At 36.6% G+C, this 13250-nt stretch overlaps 1 long non-coding RNA gene across 1 annotated transcript; it reads right to left on the bottom strand.

Moving 5' to 3' along the window:
• Positions 1–250: 250 nt before the first annotated feature.
• Positions 251–11385, bottom strand: LOC134741124 (uncharacterized). The gene is made up of 2 exons (XR_010127848.1): positions 11157–11385; positions 251–508 (listed from the first exon to the last, which is right to left on the bottom strand). It is a non-coding gene; the product is annotated as an uncharacterized LOC134741124 (long non-coding RNA).
• Positions 11386–13250: the final 1865 nt, after the last annotated feature.

Genomic DNA, 13250 nt, shown 5'->3' on the forward strand with positions numbered 1-13250 from the left:
ACAACCGTTGATAGAAAATGTGAATCGAAGCTAATATAATGTAAGTATTTTGCGCCATGAGTAGATGTTGTTTTGACAACAAACCATAGAAGTGGAGCATGAATCTCGCGACCTAAACGGCGCCATGAATTTTACGGTGCTTACGATGGTCCGATACATTTTTTTTACTTTTGATCTTTGCTTTTCGTGTGGATGTCCGATTGTTATCTTAGCTAGGCTCCTTGGGCAAACATGAAGAAAACAAACAAAATTCACATTTCTTAAAAAACTTTATTACAAATCTCCTGCCTAACAAAATCGGAGTTTTCTTTCGTAGAGTTGTGATGTCTTTCTCTCTTTACGTATTATTTGGAATGCCCTGCACTTCTCTCCCGTTGGTGCCAACTGCCATCCCTCTGATCTTCCTTCTTAATTGTTCTTTCTAAATGCTTACATTGCTTAACTTAACTTATTAAGATTACGGTTTCTTAAAGTTAGCGGCCCCTCATCTTGCTTGTGAGCCGAACATCTGCAAAGATGGAAAAGTTATGTTAAGTAAAATATTCTAAAGCATGCTAAATAGTAGCAGATGAAACACCCAACGCGCCAGTATCTGCCACCCTGAAATATTTTTCTAAATAAGGATATAGGTATCTCAATAGTTCGCAATCAAAAGTAGGGGAGACCCAGGAGAGTTGAAACGAATACTTTTTTGGTCATAACTCTGTCACGTCACAGTGTATATAACAATACAGTCATTCGACGAAGCCGTCTAGACAGGGCAATAGTGCGGGGTGCGAGGAGCGAGGGGTGGGTCGCGCGTACCCGAGCTGCATACATCATTGTTAGTAGCTCGGTACTACTTACACTGAAAAAAAGAATTAGCCGAACTCGTTGAGGTATTCAGAAAATTACTGAACTTAAGTTATAAGGAAATTAATTTTGATCAATATCTTAAAACTGATTTCGTTGTAACAAACCGACAGACTCTCTAGACATTTAGATATTTGGGCTATAAAAGGGGCTGATAACGGAATATCTACTTTCGATGTTAAGCGCCCTCCACACTCGTGCACCAATCGCGGCGCGAAACCGCGAACGCAAGTGTGGAATCTAGTTCACTAATCAGCGAAATCGACACAACACTCGCGTTCGCGAACAAATGATCCTTGAAATTTTATTTTTCACTTCTGCTGGCACCAAATACGTATTTTTGTACGGTCTACTAAATGTACTAAATAATAAATAATAGCAATTTATTGCAAACCGTTCTTCTTTCGTCAAATAGGTAGAAAAAAACGAGCAATCGAACGAATTATAAAATAAATTAGGTAATAAATTTTTTTTTAATGCTGCTGTTGAAGATTAGACGCACTAAAATGTCACAAAAATAACTGTAAACTATTTTTGCTACACTTTAGACGCAGAGAACGCTGCAAACATTTTGATACTTCAGTTTAAATGTCACGATATTTATTCACGTTATTTTTGATACGTTACTAGCATGATATCATGTCTGTATTAAACGTTCTTGTATGTTTATTTTAAATTTCAGAAACAACATACACATGTCAGGTTGGTTTACCTACTATATGTCGCTCACTGGCTCACAATTTTTTTTATTGATCGCCCAAATTTTTTAAATAAGCCATACATTTGAACAAATACGAGTATTGCTGATTTTATTGAACACGTTACCTAACTACCAACCAACTGATTTGTAAAAGTTTTGAAACTTCTAATAAGCAGGTATGTAGTTCATACGCAAATAAATAAAATATAAATTTAGTAGGTATTTTATACACTCGTGATATAAAAGAGCGCTTTTCAGTCGAGTACCGTGTTAACATTATAATTTAATAAAGTGTTTCGTAATGAAGCCATTAGGTACAGTTGAGTCGGGAGTCCATATTAGTGAAAAGTTGCGATTATTGGTTTAAGAAGTCTTAATTCAACCATTAAAGTCGAGAAGTAGAAAAAATATTTAGCGCCATCTACAACAATTACGATTCTCGCGGCGTTGTATGAGGGTTGTCAGTCTTTTCTATTCTCTAGCCTCGGGTGCTTCTACTTCTTTCGAGAACAGGGTGCCTAGCCAAGGTGCCAATCGTATGCGCTACTACAATAAAACGTTATCTAGCTGTTTCTCTATTGCACTAATTTGTAAGAGTTATAGAGACAGACAGCCCCAGGTAGCAAAGTGACGTCATCGACGTCATAATGTCGTAATAATGACGTCATAAAGACGTCGCTGACGTCATAATGACGTATAAATGCTACCTGGGGCGTTTCGTTGTCGTAGCGCTAAGGATTGGCATCTTGGTGGGGGCCTCGCCATCTTACTATAATTATCACGAGGAACGGTAACATTTTATACAAAAACACGGTGCGTCGTCTATTCACAACAATCACAACATATCTATGGCCCCTAGCGCCGCGGAGAGACAAATGAAGATCGCAAGAAACTTGGCACCTTGTCTAATCTTTCGCAATTCGGATGCCGCTGTATAATTAATATGCGGATGACTAATGGGATTCTAAATGGCGGTAATTAGGAGGGAAATTATAATGTAATTTAACTACAATTACCTAATACTTTATGTGTCTGAAATATACAGCGTTATACAGCGTTGGTAACATCTGAAAGGTAGAAAAAATTCAAAAAGCCACATATTCACCTACTGCATCGGTTCAATCGGATACAGAAGTGGTAAAATAATAATCAGTAGATTTTGAAGATATGTTACATACCTAAGAAGGTACTTTCTATAAAAAGAAAGAAGAAAGCTTATAGTTCCAAAATACCCGTACATAGACAATTTGAGGAAAAAAATGATAATGACTCACTTGTTATTGAATGGAAAGAGTCAAAAGTGATCAAGCGAACTAGAACTCCAATGACAGTCCATGACAGTCAGACTGACAGGTGGGTCAGGTGGTGATTTGTCTAAAACGTGAGGGTGTTCACATTTCAGACGGAAATACGCAATACATATTTATAAGTGCGTGAACTCGTCACGCATTAGTACATGCCTACGAAACAAAATGGTTTTATCATAGATGATCTGAAAGGTTAACTGGAAGAGATCCCTCAAAGGGATAAGTTCGTCTTTGTACATCTTAGTGTTTGTACCATGTAATTTTTAATATGTATTTTTGTACAATAAAGAGTTTAGGTACTACAAGTACATGATCTATGATAAAAAAGTTTTTTTTTTAAATGTACTTTTCTTAAAACCTGGCGGTTCATCGTCTCAGCTCTAAAGTATATAATATTGCATAGTTTAGGGCTTAATAAGTAGATAGGTACGCCAAATTTCAGCTCAGTCAGACGAAAATAGGATTTACAGTTATGAATATATATAGGTAGGTGTCTCATGTTTAGGTACAATTAATAAATAGAAATTGTGACAAATAAACTGTTCAATTTCGTGCTATGGGAAAAAATACAGTCATAAGCATCACCTCTCTTAAAAACTAAATAGATACTCTATACAGAGTCAAGAGTGAACGAACTAGAATGCCAATGACAGTCGGACTGGCAGGTGGTGATTTGTCAAAACGGAAAGGTGTGGATGTGGATACTTGAATGTCCGACGGAAATACCCGGTGTATTTATACAAGCGTGAAATCGTGCGTGAACTCACGCATTCCTGAACTATACGTAATGCAAAACCAAATGGGACTGTAGCAGAAAAATAAAAAAAGAGGTTTTTACGTTGTAGTTCAGTGATTCACCTTCACATTGTAGTTCAAAGTGGCCCATATAGATCCAGTCTGCATATAACAATAATCACTAGGAATTTTATGTCCGCAGCAATATCGGCCGAATTTCACCTTACCAAACGGAGTTTCGGTCTCATTTTAAAACTACGTGTTGGATTGTAATGAAACTTTGCACACGTTTTATATATAGGTAGCTCCAGCTTATGTAACAAACGCAATAGAGCAAAAACAAGTTTTGTATGAAAAACTTAAATTCGCTGTATTTTTATAACTATGGTATATGAAGCTACATAAACTAATTATAGGCATAGATATACCTTATTCTATTGTAAGTACAAAGTTTCAGGACAATTTAGGTAGTCGTTTTAAAATGAGAGCGGAACTACGTTTGTATGGAGAACAGCTTGCTGTGGACTCTTAACGTTCTTTTACTTTTACATCCGCCATTTTGAACTGTCATTTCAGCGTTATTGTTTGAATGAAATATTTGTGACAGAGTGGCATGTTTACCGAACTAAATTTTGGCACGGGCGCAACTATTCGCTAAAAAAACACGTATAATTGGTCTCGGTTTTTAATATTTTATGAGGCGTCCGGCGAAAAGCGGGTGATTGTAGTAGTTTACAACAGATCAAGTATTGTTATTATAAGTAAAGATTATGTAGAGACTAGACTAGAGCGCAGCTAGCTTTCTTTTAAAGAAAGCTCCAGACTCGCGTTCGCGGCTTCGCGCCGTGATTCGCGCATGAGTGTGGAGGGCCCTTAAGATTGTGAGTTTCTGCCTACCCTAAACTACTAAACACGCTCATCTATCGTTTAATCTACTTTGTCGCCTTTTGTAACGGGGTAAATTTGCGTCAAATCCAGTAGTTCTGATTTTTTGCACTTGTTTGGGTCAAAATTATTTTCGTTGTCTTCTTTTTGACCACTGTCACACTTCTATTTTTGTCTTTTATCAAATAAATAGGAAAAGGTGGGTGCTATTGCAGGTCTTTCTAGCTGTAGAATACTGTAGATTATAAATAACTTGAGAAAAATTAAAAACTAAATTTATTCTCATTATTTTTTTGGGACAAAAAACAAGACAACGAAAAGAACTTTGGCCCGTTTATGATGTTGGCTCAATGAATAATGCAAGTTTGAGCGCTGAACGCAACTTTTCGGTTTTTTTTTAGATTTGGGCGATTATAACCCTAAAAGACCAGCTTTAGAGCGTTTTTAAAGCAGGCTTAATTTGCTACAATTAGAATTGTCTCTGTAGAACTAAGACCTAATAGTTTCAGAGACAAAGCCTTTCAAAATTTATAATTGTTTTAAATTCATAGGCTAAGTGAGTGCAGTGAGTATATGCACTGCAGGGGGGGGGAAGGGTCGGCTCCCCAGGTCCAATCTATTCTATATTTCTTCCTACTTTTAGCAACTTTCATAATAATAAGTTTAAATAAACCATTTGGTAATTGTTGAGCTCTTGTCAGACTTCACACGCACCAATTAATGTATGTTATGAATATTGAATTTCTTATTTGAAATTGAAAGCGAATCTTACTAACAATAATACCTAGATGGATGGATGTTTCGCCCTCGTTAGCCTCTGGTTTGAGAATTAAATCGAATCATTATTTTACAATTTAATACCCATACCGCGGAAACTCAGGCAAACGAATTATTTTAAAAATGTACCCTAGGTTGATCGAATTGTCTTTTTTATACGTCCCTATATTGTAAATTTCATCGAAACCGCTAAAGCCGTTTTTGAGAAATTACCAAAAAAAATATGCCAATGTACTCGTATCTAAAGAAATAAATATGATAGATTATACTATATACTGTATGTAATGAAATGATGATGCATGTTAGTGTTGTGTCTGTTGTATACCAATTGTTCGTCTGTGTAATCTGGGCGCAAAAGTACCTACGTACCTACATACCATCTGGAATGTTTGCCTACTGTTTTTATACCCCGAATAAAACGCGCTCGTTCCAACGATTCAATTGGGGTTATTCGTAAACATTCTACTCGTACGAAAACGTTTTTATGATACGCTATCTGCTTTATTATTAACTACATCCAGCTTCATTAACTCCGTTTAAACTTGAAGAATAAGATGAAAGATTTTTCATTTCTCACGCTCTGAAAGTGGGTCATTGTTGTTCTATGAAGTGTACAGGAATGAATACCTATTCCAAGTAGGAACGTTTTTAAATTTATTTTTCACCACAGCAACTCGAACAAGCCTACTTTCGTCACTCCCTGGAGTGAGGAAAGTGAGTGAAGAAAGTGCAACTTGAGTGAAGGCTATGAACTGCCACTTCATACTTTTTTTTTTCTCTGTATTATTCTGTGCAATTCGAAATACATTTTAACCTTCGATATGTTCTCAATACTGAGGTGAAAAATTATGTGTGCAAGACGAGACCAAAGTTATTTTTATTCTCGTGTTTTTGAGTCCCTCGCTACGCTCAAGATTCTAACTTAGAATCTAACTTACATTACAATTATATAATCTTTCGCTTTCTCGGGACTCAAAATAAACACTCGCAAGAAAAACCAACTTTCCTCTCTTGTTGCACAAATAACTATTTAACACATTAAAATTTGGTTTTAAATGGATTTGTTGTACAATTTCCATTCTGATAATTTAACTGCCCATTTCATATACACCGATACTTTTACCTTAATTGTTAATTGAAAGTACCCTCAAGAAATACTAGAAAAGTTTATACTTAGTCATGATTTGTTAAAACACGTATTTTTTTCCTCGTATTTGAAATGAAAAGTAGAGTGTTTAAATCGGGTGAAAGGTATCATTTCAGCCTCGCACTATTGGCGCTGGGCGCTGACCCTGAATGATACCTTTCACCCATATCAGTTGAGGTAGAAGCTCTCAAACGCAGTGTCAGCGCCCAGCGCCAATAGTGCGAGGCTGAAATGATACCTTTCACCCATATCAGTTGAGGTAGAAGCTCTCAAACGCAGTGTCAGCGCCCAGCGCCAATAGTGCGAGGCTGAAATGATACCTTTCACCCATATCAGTTGAGGTAGAAGCTCTCAAACGCAGTGTCAGCGCCCAGCGCCAATAGTGCGAGGCTGACAATTGGTTAAAAATCAACTTTTGCAGTTGATATTTATATATAGGTAATCGTAATGAAAGTACTTTGACGTGACATTTTCGCGTGATATAAAGGATTCTCAAAAATCAGTAAATGCCTCTGCTACGCGCTACGGCGTAGCGCTACGAAAAGAGCCACGTAACGTGGGTCACTGCATGGAAATGTACGTACCTAATAAGAGATAAGTTTTTACTAAAGCTTTATAACTGAGCGAGTGCGAAGTGTCTCCGTTTCAGCTTGGGCAAAAATGCTTTTTAAGTCAAGCTGTTCTTCTGTACAAGTGGAATTTTATAATCGACTCTGGTGAAGTTTTGTGAGCAGGCAATTTTTTTTTGTGAGCTAGTTTTGGAAATTTTCCAAAATGGCAGGGTCATGGGGGTTCGAGAGGTCCAGGGCTCATAAAATCGCATATTTACATGATATAATTAGCTCCATGCATGAATTTATTTTTATTTTTGGATTCATAATTTATATCGTTGGAACACCGGAAATAATAAAAATACTTTTGTAAACCCTAACATAATTTTATTAAAAAATATTTAAAATGTTAACATTTTTTGAGCGGTTGAAACGCTCATAATTTTTGGCGCGAATTCGACAGAGCGTGATGACGTCACACGTTGGGCGGTCCAACTGACATTTGCTACTAATGACACTAATCTGTCGAACGCGTGACGTCACGTGGCGTTTCGAGCGTTTCGCTCACTAGCTTTTCGCGGGAAAATTTTTGTACTTTTTATTTATAATTTTAAGTAATTAAATGGTAATTTAAAAACGGAAATGCATTTGTAACATGATATAACGGTAACAAACATCCGAATAAAACATATTTCGTTCAAATATAAACTTCATGCATGAGGCTAATTACCATTGTGACGACATTATGGCGCACAGAAACACCTGAAGCATTCTGGCAAAGATTTCACTTCACGCCAGTGGCCAAAGAGGTGTGTCAAAATAATTAGAAACTTAGCCCATCCCAACATTATGTTTAGACAGCCGCAATATTTACTGACGCAAGGAAAAGCTAATGACCGGGAGATTTGACTGTTGTTTTTCTGTCCCGTCAGCCAGAGGACAATATAAAAACAGTTTGTTACAACTGTTGACCATGTTCAAATAATATGCTTGGAAGATGAGATGAAACCTATATGGAAAAGGCTTATAGCTATCACAAATTAAATAACTTGAAACCTGCAATTTAACAGCGACTCAACGCAACGTGACCATGGCAACGAGTGACAAGGAAATAGTAGATTGTGTCACAAAGCATGGAGACTATATAAAGGAGCCAAATCACTATGTATGAAAAGTGTCCATCAAAAAACAGTAATTAGGCGGCGCCACCATACACCGAAATACTACCAAAACAACCTACGTAATTTGGTCGGGTTATTTGTTGGTTCATGTTATACTCATGTCCCAGAGCCTAACTAGCGCCACCGGAGAGATTAGGAACTATTATTTAAAGCTGAAAGTGGTCACTTGTGCAACAATTCTGGCATAAGAGATTGGCATCCTTTCTATACCATCCATATCACAAAGGGAGCAAAATGACATATTTACGGCGAGGGCGTACAATTGAATCCTTAACGAAGCGAAGGATTCTATAATTTAGGTTTCTAAAGTAGAATCCTGAGCGTAGTGAGGGACTCAAGTGCCCGCCCACGATAAAGACGCCCAAGATGGAAATAATTTTGCTACCATGTGACACATTTTGCTTTTCACATCACCTATGAGGTAATTATAATGTTTAAAAATATTATTTAAGCTAAAAAAATAATGCGTAAAAAATGTAAATAGTTATTTGTTATACAAGGGTGCAAAGTTGTATTTTACCCGCGAGTGTGGAATTGAAACACGAGAGCTAGCGAAAGGATTCTATAGTTGAACCACGAGCGAAGCGAGTGGTTCTAAAATAGAATCCTGAGCGTAGCGAGTGTTTCAACACACGAGAAGTAAAATACATTTGCACCCGTGTGTAACCCAAAACTTTTCCCCTCACTATAGCGAGGAAAGTGCAACATCCACAGGCGTTAGATCATCTTCATCACTTGAATCGCTTATTTTTTTACGATATTATAACATAAACCACTGGAAATTCTGATTTTTACGTGAGTCGGTAAGATTGACAATGTTGACGTTTCTGTTCTGACGTATATGAAATGTCAACGATGCGTTTTGAAATTGCATCGACTCAACTTGTGCGTTCAGAATTATATTTATATAAATAAAAAATGTAACGTTTCTTATGGAAATTTAAGGTTTATGAGTTAAAATTATTAAATAAAGCTAAATTTGGTATTTTTTATTAGATTCTCAAACCATTTATTTAATAATAATTAATATCGAACGAACCATTATTATGAGCGTTTTACGTTTTGTTATCTGTCAAGCTACTTAAACACGCTCCATCCAAGGTCAAATTACTTTCCCCACTAGTGGATAAAATGCGTTTTTCCCCGCTTGCTTTAAAGGATAAAAGACGGCTTTCCGAGCTAGTGAGGGGAAAAATAATGTCCTAGAACAGAAAAGTGTTACTTTGATCCCTCTTACCAGGGAAGAAAAGTGCCTCTTTGATCCCTCCTAGCAGGGAAGAAAAAGCCCTTTTTCGATTTGGTGATGTGAAAAAACCCTTGCAGAAAAAAAGGTAAGCAAAAAATATCCGACGAAAAGGTATCTACATGTAAAAAGTTCATAAATTTTGTGTCACTTTGTCTCACATCTGTACAGAAATAATCTATTTATTGACTGTCTGCGATCAATACAATTTTTGTGTTATTTTGAATAGATGCCAGCTTTCTGATGTTTACGCCAATGTCCGACCTCGGAGGAATCTGACTTGTTTATGCCGCTGTTACGTTTTCATTTATTTTGTTTAATACCCTGATTTAAAGCTTTTGGACAAATAAAAATAATATTTAATCGGGTGCATGTTTTTTAAAGTGATTCAAAATAACCAAAGCTCAAAACACCAATTTAAAATTTGTTTTTGATGAGTAGTAAAACCCATTTATAGTGCAACATGGGAAAGTGTGCTATCAATTTAATTATTTACGTAAGAACACATAAAACCGTGTCGTAACGTAAAGTACATTTTATTATATACTACGTCTGTGGTAAACAAGCATACGGCCCGCCTGATGTTAAGCAGTCTCCGTAGCCTATGTACGATGTACGCCTGCAACTCCAGGAGAGTTATATGCATGCGCGTTGGCGACCCTAACACTCCGCACCCTCGTGGAGCTCTGGCAACCTTACTCGCCGGCAGGAACACAACACTATGAGTCTAGTGTTATTTGGCTCGTTTTAATGTTAATATCGTCGTTGAATTGTATTAAAGTTGAGTTTGAAGTGTCTTTAAGAAACATAATCATGCCATTCGGTGCCTTAAATGTACTTAACCATACCCCGAAGTTAACGTACCGTAAAATGGTCCTACTTTGCTCCTTGGTGGGTAACTATGCTCCAATTCAAAAAAGGGACTTAACGTCTAATATATTCAAACATAATATTTCTATATTATTATTTATATACTCAGATAAACGAAATATATATTTTGAATTTCTACGTTAGTCATTAAACTAATCTCTCTTTTTTGGCGGGGCCTATTAATTTGGCACACAATGGGGTAACTTTGCACCCCTAAGTAAACTGTACGTTGGAGCAAAAATATCCCAAACGATTGGTATAATTTTGTGCTCCTTACTCATAGCTTTTAGTTTTATCACGTTTTATATAAAATAACATTTCATAAAGTTCATTTACCGATAAAATATTTTACATAAGATGTTCTTCTTATCTTAATATTCAATTCGTGTGAATATTTAATAATGAATAATGAACAGTTTATTACATAATGCATACATACATACATACATATAATCACGCCTATTTCCCGAGGGGTAGGCAGAGACCACGGATTTCCACTTGCTACGATCCTGACATACCTCTTTCGCTTCCTTCACTTTCATAACATTCCTCATACACGCTCGCCGGTTTAGGGTGCTCTTGACCTGGCCTTTCTTCAGGATTTCCCCGATCTGATCAGAGAAAGTCCGCCGAGGTCTGCCCCTTCCAACTCCCGTTTCTACCTCTCGGTACCTTACATAATGATCGGTATAAAAATATATCCGGTATAAAAAAAATACAGCCCGCCAATTTCGAAATAAGCCTACTATGTAATTTTGACCATACATTGAATTTTGTCCGTATTTCATGCAGTTTTCACCTTATCAATAGAGTGATTCTTGAAGGTTTAAGTGTGTAATTTGTTAAGGTCTTGTGTAACCCGTGCGAAGCTGGGGCGGGTGACTAGTGATAAGAAAAAATTAACTTACAGTTTTAGAATAATCCAGAGTACAATAGCCACAAGCTAGCCAGCAGCAGCACCAGAATAAGGTACGTGGCGATGAGGTTAGTGGTCTCCGCGTTAGGCATAGCGACGGTCAACTGGACTGACTGGACAACTGTTCGCTGGACTAATCCTCTGGACACTGGACGATACGCCGTGCCGCCCACGAACAAGTTATAAATACGTAAGGACACCGACGTTATTTTCATTTTGATGCGATTGGGTTAAGTTAGGATGAAAATTGAAGTTCAAAATTTTGATTAATACAAAGCGTATTGGGTAAAGAGAGATGTCACTAGACTTATATTGACCGGGATATAGACCGTGATTACCTTTTGTATTGTTTTTGATCTCCCGGCTCACGGTCTGGTCTATATCCCGGTCAATATAAGTCTAGTGAAACTAACCGTGAATCATTCAAAACTGTTAAAGATAGATGTGTTTTACATCAAAATAGATCAACGAAGAAAATAAATGCCACAAAAGTCAATGTGTTAAATTTTTTAACATTGTTCATATGAAGTGCGCGGTTAAACCTTATTTTTCATTCATTCTTGGCATTCGGAAAACTTTCAAGTAAGAACCTACTAAGTAAATGCTTATTTAAATATCAACCAAATCCCAAAGTAAGCTCAATAAGGATCAATGTTGTGGATAGGTACTTTTACCGGGTTTTGAACTTAGGACCACCGGCTTAGGCAGTGTCCTTGTCCTTACCGACTTGACTATAATAGTTGTTTACGATACAAGTGCGGAAAAGAGGAAATTCGGAACGAGTGGCGATAAATTAAAACACGACCGCAGGGAGTGTTTTAAATCGACACGAGTTGCGAATTACCTATTCGCACGTGTATCGTACAACGTTTTACAGTACATATGGCCCTTTAAACTTTCGCCATATGCACGAAAAGTGCTCATTTAAGCACTAGTGCGAGAAAGTAGCACCATATGTACTGTAAATTAAAATTTCAACACGTTTCTAAACCTTAATCGAAATGGAACATGTGTGTGAAATCTCAAAAGACTCAAATGAAATAGAGTGCGTTGCATATAGGTACCTAACTATACATTCTTACGCAAATTGACCTAGTCCCAAATTAACGCATGTTTACTATAAATAGTGTTCAGAGATAGGATCCAAAGTATCCAAACTAGATACTTAAATTACTAGCCATAGTAAGTTAGGCTCTCATTCTTTAAAATCAGTAGCCAAAGTTGCATTTTGCTCTCAAGAGTGAAAAGTCACTTGATGCAAATTTTTAGTTGGTTGGTTCCTTTAGGTTAGCTCATAGAACAGACTTTTTAACCCGACTTCCATATTTCAAAAGGAGGTACTCAAATTGGTTTCTTTATTAATGTTTGTTGCCTCAGAATTACAAATTAAGTATTTGCATTTAAAAAAGTGTCATTTGATAAAGTGGAATTGCTGATGAAGACCAGAATGGAACTCCTCAACGACACCTTATTTCACGTATGGCGCGCGATTTGTCTTCTCTGTTAAAAAGTTTGTTGAGCAAGTAAGGTTTTAAGCAACGTTCGTGAGGAATTGAGGGAACGCCTAATTTCTTATTTTAAGCTGCATCCTAAATACGTATAGTGATTTTCCTATTTTCATCTACAAATCAGGCATTTGCACGCACGCATCAGGCAGTATGAGAACCCGCATTTAAACCGTATACCTCTTTGGTTCTGATGAATCTTATCAACATTTTTTTACATCTTTGGACGAATTTTAACTGTTAGAAGATGCACTGTGTTCGGAAATAATTATAATGGCATTTCAAACTGTTTTGCAAAGCCGATTTTTTTTGTTAGATTATAAGGGCTGATTTTGAATGACAAATATTTAATAGCAATAATTTAGATTACATTTCGAATATTTTAAAGGTACTTGGTACTTTCCGTGCGTTGGTGCGATGACAAACCTCGTAAACCTACTGACAAAAAAATGCTATTATAGTATAGACGAATTCCTTAATGACAGAGATTTAAATTGACTAGACATTCAATTAGATGTGACAGATATGTACTATTATAATTAATGAGAATAAATTTAAATGTATATATGAAATAAAACTAT

This window comes from Cydia strobilella, chromosome 4 (assembly GCF_947568885.1).
Source record: "Cydia strobilella chromosome 4, ilCydStro3.1, whole genome shotgun sequence".
In the NCBI taxonomy this organism is placed as follows: Eukaryota; Metazoa; Arthropoda; class Insecta; order Lepidoptera; family Tortricidae; genus Cydia; species Cydia strobilella.